Source organism: Bos grunniens, chromosome 2 (assembly GCF_055505025.1).
Source record: "Bos grunniens cultivar Pamir isolate PY7600 chromosome 2, Bosgru_T2T1.0, whole genome shotgun sequence".
Lineage (NCBI taxonomy): Eukaryota > Metazoa > Chordata > Mammalia > Artiodactyla > Bovidae > Bos > Bos grunniens.
Genome location: NC_141166.1, coordinates 48,240,880 through 48,254,695, shown reverse-complemented (window position 1 = coordinate 48,254,695; position 13,816 = coordinate 48,240,880). Strand labels below are relative to the sequence as shown.

Here is a 13,816-nt window from a genome sequence, read left to right as displayed (position 1 = left end):
GATAACTACTCTGAACAACCTTGGAGAAGTACAGGCCCCCTTAAGACAGTAGCTTTCCACATATATGCCTATATATACTTACTCTTTTCTTGGGTTAGTGCTGCTGCTGCTAAGTCACTTCAATTGTGTCTGATTCTGTGGTACTCCATAGACGGCAGCCCACCAGGCTCTGCCGTCCCTGGGATTCTCCAGGCAACAACATTGGAGTCGGTTGCCATTTCCTTCTCCAATGCATGAAAGTGAAAAGTGAAAGTGAAGTCACTCAGTCATGTCCGACTCTTCATGACCCCATGGAGAGCCTACCAGGCTCCTCCTTCCATGGGATTTTCCAGGCAAGAGTACTGGAGTGGGTTGCCATTGCCTTCTCCGTGGCTTAGTGCAGCAGCTCACTAATCTGACTGCTGCCCCTTCTTGCCTCATTAAAGGTGATCTGTTCCTGTAAAGTGCCGGTCTCGTTCTTTTTCTGAACTTCGCCCTCCCTAACTCCCTCACCCTACATTAGGTGTCATGCATTTGACCATCTCCAAAGTCCATGATACAAATCCCTTTTTCACCCATAGGGTTAACAAGGAATGATTAAACACTTACCTGAAGAGAAGAACAAAGCTTTCTTTCTCAAGCCAAGAGATATGCACTTGGGAATAAGACAAGGACATAATTTGGCTGCTTTCTTGTACATCTTTTCCTTCATTTAGAAAGTAATGCTAAGGACTAAAGGGAAAACTCCAAGGAGAGATGTGAAATCTACAAACTCTCACTTTTGGCAGACAGCCAGGAAAGACTGGTTTGTAACAGGCAATGGGAAGGCCTAAGACTATCTCCTGCTTGGTTTTTATTATAAGGTCAACTGGGAGCCAGGCTCATGGTGGCCTATCCCCCCTCACCAAGAGAACACATTGGGCTTTGGGGCCCCAACCATCATAGTAATAAGACATATAACTTTATTTAGAATGTAGCCTGCACATGTCCACCTCTCAGGTAAGGATTTGAGGATTTAAAATCCAGGCCATCTTTCTGTTAGTTGGTCATGACTAGCATGTGCTATTTTCAACCACACCAGTCAAGTGACTCTCAAGGCATTTGGTTGGCTGATTTTTCTTTAACATCACTTTCGCTACCTTTCCCTGCTCAAGGCCAATCCAATCTTCTTTAATGTCCTGACTATAAGAACCACATGAGGTACCATCTCCCTTTCTGCTCTCCTTTGAATATTGTTTTAATTTTAATATGGGATTCATTTCAAAGATATTTATTTTATAGTTCATTTGCTTTATCTTGTAGTGACTGAAAAATGGAAATTGGAGTCTAGAAGATCTGTGCTTGGTCTCTTACTAAACTGGGTAGTCTCTGGTTGTTGGTTTAGAACTTGAACTTTGGTAAAGATTTGAATCCTAGATTCATCACTTAGTAGCTATGAAATCGTAAGCAAGTCACTTGTACTCTCTAAGTCTCAGTTTCCTAAGCTATCAAATAGGATAACAATATCTACCTTCCCAGGTGGTGATAGTGGTAAAGAATATGCCAATGCAGGAGACACAAGAGATGCAGTTTCAATCCTTGAATGGGGAAGAGCCCCTGGAGTAGAAAATGACAACCCACTCCAGTATTTTTGCCTGGAAAAGTTCCATGGACAGAGGAGCCTGGCAGGCTACAGTCCATGGAGTCGCAAAGAGCTGGACACGATTGAACCCTTGTCAGCAGTCAGAAGCATAGGATTATCTTGAAGATACAAGGAAATAATCCCTGTGATGCTAACCCTATGCTAGCACCTAATCAGTATTAGGTATTATTGTCTTTTTTTTTTATTATTACATGAAATCCCATCTCCCTGGGAAGGATTAACTTTTTTATTTATAATTTTATTTTGGTTGTGTTGGATCTTCGTTGCTATGTGAGATTTTCTCTAGTCGCAGTGAGTAGGGGCTACTCCTCCTTACAGTGGTTGGGCTTCTCTTGTTGTGTAGCATAGGCTCTAGGGCATGTGGGCTTCAGTAGTTGCGGCGTCCAGGCTCTAGAGCACAGGCTCAATAGTTGCGGCTCATGGACTTGGTTGCTCCTAAGCATGTGGGATCTTCCCAGACCAGGAAATGAACCTGCATCTCTGGCATTGGCAGGCGGATTCTTAACCACTGGGCAACCAGGGAAGCCCAGCAAGCATCAATTCTGTTCATATGTAAGTCCAACCCAGAATCTAGAAAAGGTGGATGTTGATTTAATTCACTTAATCTGAATTAGTTGTTGAAAGTGGGATATTCAGGTCATTTGGACCCCTGCCCACTCTGAGCTGAATCCATGACTCTCACAACAGAGCCACAGCACTTTTTGTCTTTTCCAGGCAGACTGTAGAAGCTTCATGTTTCACTGCTGATGAGTTTAATTCTAAGATAAAATAATTTACCTGTTTAGCATACTGTTAAATTAGACCAGCTCCCTATCTTCTGAAATGCACATTTTGGGATTGATGGATTTAAAATTCTTTCTTTTTGGTTTTGTTGACTGAAGGTTCAAATCTTTGTCTTTTCGTCTTCCTACATGGAAAAACATGGACAAAAATTCAGTCAGTGAGTGGCCCGTTTAAATGAAATGAAGCGGTCAAAGGGAGCTATAATGAAGCTTAGGGTTTGATGGTTCTTGGTTTCCAGTTTTGCTTTTTCAACCTGGAGCCAGTTGGAGGTTGGGGGTGCTAAATCTGTGCTTTGTGAATGTACAGACAAATGACCTGGCCTTCCATTCGGCCAGGCCTTGATCTTTTGAGTTAAAGAAAAGAGTGTAAGTAATTCCTTCTTTGGAGCGACAATTTTCAGGGACAGCTGTTTTCCAGCTTATGGGGAGGAGGAATTTCTGGCTGCTAGCTAGCTTCTGCTGACGGGTTTACAGACTTCCTGCTCTTCCCCAGTTGGTGCTAATGCATTCCTCATTGTCTGAGATGGTTAGACTGCTCTCGTCATTAAGAGAAAGGGATAGGGATCCATTTTCAAAATCAGAGACATCCAAATGTGTGCAGAAATCGTGTATTTTAAATGTAAGTACCTAAACTAAGATGAAAAATCTCAGAGGTAACAGAAGAATATCACGTTTCAAGTATGGAGAAATCTTGCCTTACAAAAAGGGCTGCCTTAAAGAACAAACAAGGCCTTAATGAGGAAGAATTCAAACTTCAAAGTTTACATTCAGAGTAGTCTGGTGGATCATTTTGATACTTTCAGTTTCTCTGGATCTAACATGATAATCAATCATCCAGAGCAGACTCGCAGACTAGCTGTGAGAACTATGAGACACATGATTCCACCCTATTATGTTTGCGTGTGGTATGAGAGATTGAAAGAAAGTTCTGGGCATGTATCCCAGAGGAATTAAAACTCAATATTTACACAAAATATATACATAAATCATAGTAGCTTTATTTGTAATAGTCAAACACTAGAAATAATCCAAAGATCCTTCAATGAGTGAAAAGATAAACTGTGGTACATCCATACCATGTAACACTACTCAGTAATAAGGAGTTGATACATGCAACAGCTTGAATGGATCCTGAATGAATTATACAGAGTTTGAAAAGCCAAATCAAAAAAGTACTCTATGATTCTTCCATTTATATGACACTCTTGAAATGACCAAAGTTTAGAGATGGAGGACACATCAGTGGTTTCCAGGAGATAATGATGGGTGGGCAGGATGGTGCCCGTGGTCCTAAAAGGGCAGTAGAGGGGTCCTTCTGGTGATGGGCCTCCTCTCTATTTGGACAATGGAAGTGATTACTTGAATCTATACATGTAATATCAAATTGCATCTTATTAAATATACACACAAATAGCTGCATGTAGAACTCATGAAATATGGTTAAGATTGCTAGATTATAGTAATGTCAATGGTCTGATTGTGATACTGCACTACAGTTATGAAGGTTTTGTCTGGGGAACTGAGTAAAGGGTATGTAAGCTCTCACTCTATTATTTCTTACAGCAGCACATAAATCTACAATCATCTCAAATTTTAAAACATAATTTTTTTTTTTTTTAGTTTGTAGCTTTTGACTGCCTTCATCCAATTCTCTCTCCCTCTACCCTCTGCCCCTGGTAACCACGGATTTGATCTTTAGATGAGTTTGTTTACTTGTTTTTAAAGTATAATTGGCCTGCAACACTATGTTAGTTTCTGTTACACAACAGAGTAATTCAATATTTCTATACATTTCAAAATGATCACTATGCTAAGTCTAGGTACAATATGTTACCATACAAAGATATCATACATTTACTGACTATATTCCCCACACTGTGCATTTTATACATGTCTCATTTACATTGCACCTGGAAGTTTATACTTCTTAATCTCCCTCACCTATTTTCCCCCCAACCCCTCACTATTTTTTTTAAAATACAGAGAAGTTTTAAAAATCTCTCTTCTTTGACTGGACCAGAAAGATATTACTCTCACCTTTTAGGTCAGCTGAGTTTCTTGGTAGTCTTTTTTCTGTATCTCTGTATTTTATCCATGTGTTTATCCATGTATATGTTTGGAGCAGAGTGAGGGTCCAAAGCTGAGTTCACACTGTCATATGAACCCAGCAGAGTTTGCTTTAATGAACTGTAGAGGCACTAAAAGGGTTCACTCAGTCGGGCTGGGCAGCAACTCCATCCAGATAGTCCCCTGATGGGGTTAACGTCATCATGGTCATCTGAAGTGTTCACAGTATTCCTCACTTCTTTACAACAGTTTTATTGTTATACAAGTAATTTATCTTCTCAATGAAAACATTAAAAATTCAAATAAGCAAAAGAAAATATAAAAATAAAACAGCCCACCTAATTTTTAATCTGATTTTGGAAAGTAAACTTGTCACCTGAGAATAAACCCCAGAACCATTTTCTATTAAAAGAGACATTTAGCAGAAAGTTTATCAAGCCAGAAAACAGCTTTTATTAAATAGGTCTCAAGTTATAATCAGCAATCATGGCTCTTCCCTTTTCTTCCTGTTCCCCACCTCTGGAAAGTGACCAAGTCAGAATTTCATACCTCCAAATGAAAATTTGAGTCCACTAGTATGGGATAACCAGAGGAACAGCAGAGTTCAACATAAGCAATAAGAGAAAACCTCATAACTTGGGGCTTATTGTTTTGAAAAGTGTAAAATAAATCAAATAATTCAACTGATGAACTATTCAGAGAAGTAGTGCTTGAATGTTCTGGGCCTCAGTGGTAAAGGACAGCTGTTGGACTTAATGAACATATTCGTATGATGATAGTTCTATGAGGGAGTTGCATGCTTATATCCATAAAAGAGGTGGAAGGTAATTAAAGATTCAAATGAGGTCATTGTCCCTCAATAAGTTCTTCTAAGGCCGTAACATTAGGCCATTAGAAAAGAATTTGATGAGCAACTGTCAGGTTTCCAAAATAGTTACTAGTGTTTGTATTAGAAGCAATCAAGTGTGTGTCCAAAGCCCACTGCTGCTACATGAGTGTGAGGCATGGAAATGGCACACAGGCTTGGCTGAAGAACAGTCATCCTACGATAATGAAGTTGGGGTTGATGTTCATGCTGGATATAATTGGAAATTTAAGCAGGCCTTTGGGAAAGGCTTATCTCTGGTCAGATGTTGGTCTCCAAGGAAAGCAAAGAGGTGCCTGGGCTCCCTGTTACCAAATGGCTAGTAGAGATACTTCAGTTGGTTCTGAAGGCAAAAATGCCTCAGACTTATTACTGACTATTTAATCTGTGATTTGCTACAATCATTAATCATAAAAGCCATACAAGCCTTTACATTTCCCTATTGATTACTTTAGATTTTTAGACACACAAGTTATCCTTCTCTCTTTTGATTATCTCAGGCTTACATTAAAATTAATTTCCACAACCTCAGTACACAATAATTGATTTGAAACTTGGGTTTTCACCATTTGATCCTTAAGACAAGTTGTTCAGCCTCACTTGGGTTAAGATTTTTTTCATTTGTAAAATGAGGTCTTTGGTTTTATGATGTAAGTAAATGCTTTGATATGCATATAAGAGAATCTCACACTAAAAGGAGAAAGAGACATTTCTTCCCACTTCAACAGCCGCCTGGAAGTCAAGCTCCCCTTGAATCAACACTGGAATCCTTCAATTTGCTGGAGGAGGCAGCCAAACCTGTTGGATGGATGAGTGGTCTTGCCAAAGTGGTGGTGGTGTCCAGTGAAGGCAGTGGCATCCTGAAGAGAAGATGGAAACAGTAGAGTTGTGGGGAAGCCTTGGCAGGTCCAGCAGGTTCAGGAGAGACTGATGAACATAGCAGCACCTGAGGGAGAGAGGATGGAGCAAGAAGAGAGAACAAAAATACCAGAAATCAATAATGGGTCACTTCTGAGAACTCCCAGAAATACCTGGTGGAGATTTTGTTGGGACTGGAGAGTCAGAGTCTGCAAACTCATATTGCCCATGCATAATAGCATTGGAGTGGGAAGTTAGACAGGAAAATACTTAATTGCTATAGAAATCTGCAAAGGATCTCCCAAAGGGCCCTTTCAATTCTGTATTTGGCTCAGCCAAAAACAATTGGCTTGACTCCCTTGGAAGAACAGAAGGTGCCTGGTAGAGCTAAGTTTTCATGGATGCATCTGGTTCCCAGCAGGGCACAGAGCTAATGCAGCTGAAAAAGCATACAGCTGTGACTCCAGGCATCTTGTGAATGACCAGGCCTGGCTTGGGCTTCCTGCCTAAGTTCAAAGCATGGGTTTTCATCTGGGAGTCAGGTTGCGGTGGGAGGTGGGAGGAAATAAGTGAATGGCTCGGAGGATCTCTTCAAACCACACATTCCTCAGGCCCTACTCTGGATCTATTGAATCAGAATTTCTGGTACTGGGATTGAGAATGAGTGCGGGAGTCCAGTGTGTCTTTTGAATTAGGAGGTAATTGGAGAATTGAGGAGTTTTAGGGGAGAGGTGAGGAATGTTTGCTTGTGAGACTAAGGAGTGGATAGAGAGGTACAGACCAGAGATATAGAGACTGGGGGTCAAGAGGAGGTGAGAGGGAGAAAGGCAGGAGCAAGGTGGCTTTAAAGGGAACCAGAGGAGACACCCTCCATTCCCTGGAAGAAAAAAGGCATGAAAAGATATGGATGTAAATAAGCCTGAAGCTGGAGGGAGTGCAGACAGCCTGAGGTTGGGACTGAGGATTGCCATTTTCTCTCTGGAGTGGACTGTAAGGCATGGTTGGCTGCAGAGAGAGGAGAGGGAGGTTCCGAGAGGCAAAGTAATTTCTTGGAGCTTCTACAAGGGTGAGTGGCTAATCTGGGCTGCAAACTGAGGTCTATCTCAGTCCGAAGCCCCTATTCTTTCTCTGATTCACTATTTTCTTTGTGCAGTACTGTCTAACCAAACCCTGATATGATGCCTTTCTGTTAAGTATCCTCCTTGAAAAGTAATTTTTGTCACAATTAATTTGATGGATGCTCGAGACACAACAGCTTTTTACATTAAACTAAATTGTTTCCACTTCTCCACAGCCATCTCTTTGCCTCCAAAACACACTCCCTCAAGTCCCTGGTTAGTTTAGATCTGTGATCTTTGTCACCTAACATGAAATTTAATTTGGGAGGAATCCCTCACTTTCTTAGTAACTATATACAATCGCCCTACACTTTGGATCTGCTCTCCCTCCCCCTCAATTATTTTTCTAAAAAGACCTCTCATTTCCCACCCTCTCTGGGATTTTTGGCTGCTGCATGATTCTGAAAGAGCACAATAGGAGAAACAGATTTTCTATTCCTACCAACCTGAGCCTTCTCTAAACAGACTGCAGAACACAGCCTCCTTTCCTCGGAAGTGTGTATACTCATATTCCCAGAGAATCCACTGGACACTGAATGCTGAGCCTTGTTGACCATGCGAAATCTCTCACCACATGCCATCCGTGCAACAGTAACCATGGTCTCCCTGCTACAATCTCATCGTAGAAACTCCATCCAAACACCCTAAAGAAAGAGCTCACAGATGTTCAGAAAAATACACAATAATCCTTGGCTGATTAATTTAATATCCTTTGGAGACATTCTATAGATCACTAGGCTGCTGTTTTATTCTGGAAGCCATAACCTCCCCATTCTCACGCCTATAATGTTTCATTTTGATTCATCTCAGGGAAAGGCAGATGATACCCAAACGTATGAACCAAGGGGCTGAAACATAGATCATTGCTTCCCTGATAAGACTATCAGTGCCTGGGAAAGAAGCCTTCAGTAGCAATGCTGAAATGACACATGGAAGGCCAGATGATGTGGGGAATTTGTTAAACATTTCACATCCTGCCAAATGACTTTGTGTATTTGTGACTTTTTTAAGATAACAATTTTTAAATTTTTATGTTATGTGTTTGCTGTGCTCTTTGTCTAGAATATAAACCTTATTTTAGCTTCCCCTAAAGTAAACAAAACAGAGATACAGATCTAAAACCTGACCCCAAAAATGCCAATTTTGTATATTTGTTTTGTTACCCCATCTAGTTAGTGTGTCTGTAGGGGAGGTTGGCAAAGTTTTTGGGTAAAGGACCAAAGAATAAATATTTGGGGCTTTTCAGGTAGTACAGTTTCTGTTGCAACTAGTCAGTTCTGCTATTGTAACATGAAAGCAGCCTTTAGAAAATATGTAAATAGATGAACATGGCTGTGTTCCAATAAAACTTTATTTACAATATAGGCAGTGGGCCAGATTTACTCTATAGGCTGTAGATTGCTGACCCCTAGAAGGTAAGCTACATGAGGACAAGTGAGTCCTACAACATAAAAAGTTTGCCAATGACTGATAGGGACAAATAGCTAACATTACTGAGAACTAATTATGTCTAGACACTGTGCCATGGATACATTATTGTTGTTGTTCAGTTGCTAAGCTCTATCCAACTCTCTGTGACCCCATGGGTCACCCCATGTAGCCCACCAGCCTCCTATGTCCATGGGGATTTCTAGGCAAGAATACTGAAGTGGGTTGCCATTTCCTTCCCCAGGGGATCTTCCTGGACTAGGGATCAAACTCATGTGTCCTATGCAACAGTAAGGATATATAAGATACATAAACATTGTTTAATGAGGTGGATATTACTGCCCTTTTTTGTAGATTGAGAAATGAAGGTCAAAAAGCTTAAGCAACTTACCTGAGATCACATGACTAAGTAGTGGAGTCCTATGGCCTGCCTTCTGTTGGTGAGGGTATGAGTGGGTGCAGTGTGTGCCCCAGGGCACTAAGCTGGGACTTATGTCCCACCACTTATCAGATACTTAGGCTCAAGATCCCAGGAACCATACCCTCAATTTCATATAAAAGCTGGGACACTAAGCAGTCTTGGGGTTAGAACTGTAACTGTGGTTATCTGTGTCTTCCCCCAAGCTGCCCAGTAAAGGGGCTAGGTATGTGTATGCTCTGGGGTCTGAGTGCCTGGGTTCAGATCAAAGTCCTCCTCTTCATTGCTATGACTGGCTAGATTGGTTTATGTCCTTGTGCTTCCATGTCCTTGTCTGCTAAATAAGGATAGTGGTACTACTATCCAGGAGGGAGGTTGTGTGGATTAAAGGAGTCAATACATGTGAAATGCTTAATGAGTGCATGCACAAAGAGTCTCCTTATATATGTAACTGGCTGACAAGACTTGTGATCTGTGGGCCAGCAAAGGAGGGAAGGAAGAAAATGAAGAATGATATGAAAGATGAGCAAGGAAGACAGTGTAGTAGAAATACAAATGATATGACAGTGGCAAGGAATGAGGTTTTAAAAATTACATTTCATTCATGTAATGATAGTATAAGGTGGACTGAAGGAAAAAAAATGAATATACCCACAACCCCACTTACCTCTAGGTATTATATATATTTGGGATATCCTCCTCTAGGAGTTTACATCTGTGTCATGTATTCTAGAGATACTCCGTATGTTCCACCGACACATCTGGTTGTTGCTGTCCTTCGCTCCTGCTCTGGACTGGCAGCAGCTCTGTGCTTCTGTCTCCACATCCCTGGTGAGTGCTTTGTTAGGCTTCTTCTGCCCGCTTCTGCCTGCTTTGCTACAAAGTGTGGGGACCAGCCCCTCCTATTATTCCCTGTAGCCCAGCCAACGCAAGGCAGTCGTGTTTAACAGACTTTAAGTGTCTTGAGGATTCCATCAGGGAACTTCATTGTGGGAAAGGAAACTGACAGCTGAGTATTGCTGTGTCCAGCATCCATTAGCCACACATATCCCACTGGACATCTTTTTCCCAAATCCCTGACTTGCTGCTACTACTGAGAAAAAAATATCAGGAGACAGCAAAATGATGCTGACTGCTCAGACTGTAAGCTCTGCGAGGGCAGGAACTGTCTCTGTTGCTTAACATTGTCTTCCCTTCACCAAGCATAGTGCTTTGGCACATAGTGGGGGCTCCATAAATACTTGTTATTTGAATGTGTGGAGGAGCCCACAGCCCTTAGAGAAGGTAGGCTTCGGTAATATTAAACAGAATATTTTTTGCAAGTGGATTTGGATTACTCTGCTGGTTCACAATTTCCCCAAGGACAGTGGCTTAGGCACTTCCCCTCTAACATCCCAATCCCTAACTAATACATATTTCAGCTTCTATCCAGAAATTTAGAAATGGATGAATTTTTTTAAATAACACTATTTCTTCTCTAATATGTGTTGGGTGTATTATTTTGCGTAGTTAAGATCATGATGTATCCATTGTTCTGTATCCTGTTTTCACTCCCCCTCTGCCCTCTGCCTTTGAACATGATTTTCTCAACATGATTCTTAATGACTGCATAATGTCTCATAGAATGTGGTAGATGTACCTAATTTGCTTAATCATTCTTTTTTCATTTCAATTTAGCTATTATAAATAGTGTTACAAGGAACACTATTATATGTAAATCTTTGTCCATGGTTTATACTATTTCCTTGAGATAGATGTCTGGGAATGAAATGATAGTATCAAAATATATGAATGTTTTTATGGCCCTTGTATCTCTTGCCAAATTGCTGTCTGGAAAGATTATCTCAATTTATATTCTCACCATAAGATATAAAAGTGCTTATTTCATCAAATCCACCTTCATATTATAATCATTTAAGAATCTCTATTAATCTGATAGATGAAAAATAGATGGTTAGTGTTATTTCACATTATGTTTCTTTGATTATGAGTAAGTTGAAAGAAATGTTTAGAAGCCAGGTTTGTATTTATAGTTTCTAGCAATAATACATGCTACAACTATTAATATGTATAAGCTTTCTGTATATAGTTTCCTTTCAGACCAATACCCTCATTGCTGAACAGAAGGCTATGATGGGTTATGCAGCCCAGTCTCTGCCATATGCTTGGTGCTTATTATTAAGCCCAACTACAGAGCAAAGAAAGACATAATTAGCCTTTTTGGGAATTATTTTAAGCCTTCAGCAGTAAAAGGCCTAAAGTTGATTTATTTCCCAGAATCTATTTGTATCCGAAGCCTTTTTAAGTCAAGTCAGACTAAATGACCAGGCATGGTTTCAACCTTCTGCGAAGGAGTTTCTCGAGTTCTAGGAGGTAGCCAAAAATAATCGCCTTTGTGCCTTTGCACACCCCTAAGATACCATTTAGAGACAAAAGTCGAGTCATTTGAAAAGAGATAGAACCACTGGGGACACTAACAGAGGCAGAAGTTGAATTTTTCTCAAGTTACTAGTGGTGGAGGTTGAGGCACTGTGCTCTGGATTGAGAGAGCCTTGAGTTCAGTTGAGGGGCTTTCAGTCTTTGCTTCTGAGGTGGGGGTTAGGAGAAGGCACTGTCTGTTATACAGACACATGTTCTTTCAGGGAACTGACTTCATCAAGAAAGCTGCTTCTGCCAGTGATTATCCTAGGCTAGACTTGAATCTGTGCTTCCAAAACAAAAGCAAGTTGTCTGATTCTAAAGCCAGCCTACACATTATTGTGCTTCCAAAGACTGTATTGTTTTGTAATGATAGCAACGGATTTTTACCCCCAGAGCACTTGGAAACGCATTGTAATTCCCAGCCTCACTCTCCACCCAAATTGTTGTCTGAATGATTGTGCTCATTTGGGCCGTTATTCATCGATGGCACATTTGGAAACAAAATCTTGAGGTTGTCACGGGTCTGCACGTATTGACGGAGTTCTCAAACACCAAGATGGTAAACACGGTGCAGATGTTCCCTGGGACAGTAACCCAGCCTGCCTTTGGCACTTGCGCACACAAATGACTAAACACATCAGTTCTGGAAATAAATGCTGCAGCACGAGTTCACTGACTTTTCTTGTTATAAAAAAATTTCGGGGCCAAGATTAATTAAAACCAGGAGCTGGTTACTTTCAAAGATACCATAATGATAACCATTCCAAAATGCTTCTTGCAATTGGAACCTGTTGTGGGGAGCCAGGAAGTGAGAATATAAAAATGCTTGGAGGGAATTCTGTAGTCAGAGGCCATGTCTATTGGCGTACCCATGCCAATATTCTTGGGAAGATATGGTATTTTTGAATGCATAACAGAATGAGTGAACAAATGATTGGGTGATTGGAATAACATTGAAGATGCACCATGTCATCAATAGCAGTGCTAGCCCCTGGGTATTGAGGATTTACATAGGGTCTTGACCCTCTGTAGAGTGCTTCCTTCACCTCTTCTTCTCATGGATTCCTCACAATGACACTGTGTGCTTGGTTGCTCAGTTGTGTCCGCGTTGCTCGCTGTTACTCTTTGTGACCTCATGGACTGTACCCTGCCAGGCTCCTCCATCCATGAGATTCTCCAGGCAAGAATACTGGAGTGGGTTGCCATTTCTTCCTCCGGGGGATCTTCCCAATACAGGGATCGAACCTGCACTTCCTTCATGGGCCAGCAGGTTCTTTACCACTGGGCCACCTGGAAAGGCCCCATAATAACAACAGAGCAGGTATTTCTTTTTCTGTCTCAGAAAAGTGGGAACTAAGGAAGATATGAGATGTTAGGACCAGAATTTAAACCCAGGTTCTAGATTCCAAGACCTACATTCTTAATCCACATGTGAGAGTGCTGCTTACTTAGAAAGAGGTCACGTTCAGCAAAAAGTCATCATCTTTTCATGGTCTCAGTTATTATTTCCTTGGCTACTGAATCTGATGTTACTAGATTTGGAAGTCTGCTGAGGGACCACTTGGCCTAAGAGCCTCCCGCTGTAGGTGGAGAATCAGAGGTTCTGCCGCATCTTGTGACTGTTTGGCTGACCTGTGCCAGTGAGAGGCAGGTCTGGAAGAGGTCAGCTAACAACTGACCTGACAGTTTTCTACCTCATCTCTTTGGAGGTAAGGTCAAAATGGGAATCATGTAACCTAGAATAATGAATGTGGATTATGCATTTTTTTTTTAAATCACTTAAACTGACACCAAGGTAGAATCATCTTGTGCATACAACTCCCTCAGTAAAAATAAACATTAAGAGGACAGATATATGAGAAGTGCTTTCCCTTAAAAACATCATTAAAACGGTGAGAACATGATGAACTTGCAGATTACACAATATCTTCAGTGAATATTGAATGTGGTCTTTTACAAAGTCGATGTGTGTGCTGCTTGTAGGTTCTTGACAGTGGGAGAAACTGACCATATGTCATTGGTTAAAGCTAAAAGCAGGAGTGAATTTAAATATGGAAAATACCAGCCACTAATTGCCGCTGATCTTTCAGTCTGAGCTGTGTATCCTCTACCCTCTGTTCTTTCCATGTCTGCTTCCACTACTCTAACCAAACCACTCAATGAGACCAATGAAACTGCTCCCCATCAGGCTACTTCAGTCTGGTCCTTCCATTCACAGTCTGCAAACCATGTGTTGTT

General features: G+C 41.0%; 1 long non-coding RNA gene across 1 annotated transcript; it reads right to left on the bottom strand.

Annotated features, from left to right (window-relative positions):
- Window positions 1–3,381: 3,381 nt before the first annotated feature.
- Window positions 3,382–10,342, bottom strand: LOC147378061 (uncharacterized). The gene is made up of 2 exons (XR_015144396.1): window positions 9,825–10,342; window positions 3,382–6,281 (listed from the first exon to the last, which is right to left on the bottom strand). It is a non-coding gene; the product is annotated as an uncharacterized LOC147378061 (long non-coding RNA).
- Between the last annotated feature and the right edge of the window lie 3,474 nt (window positions 10,343–13,816).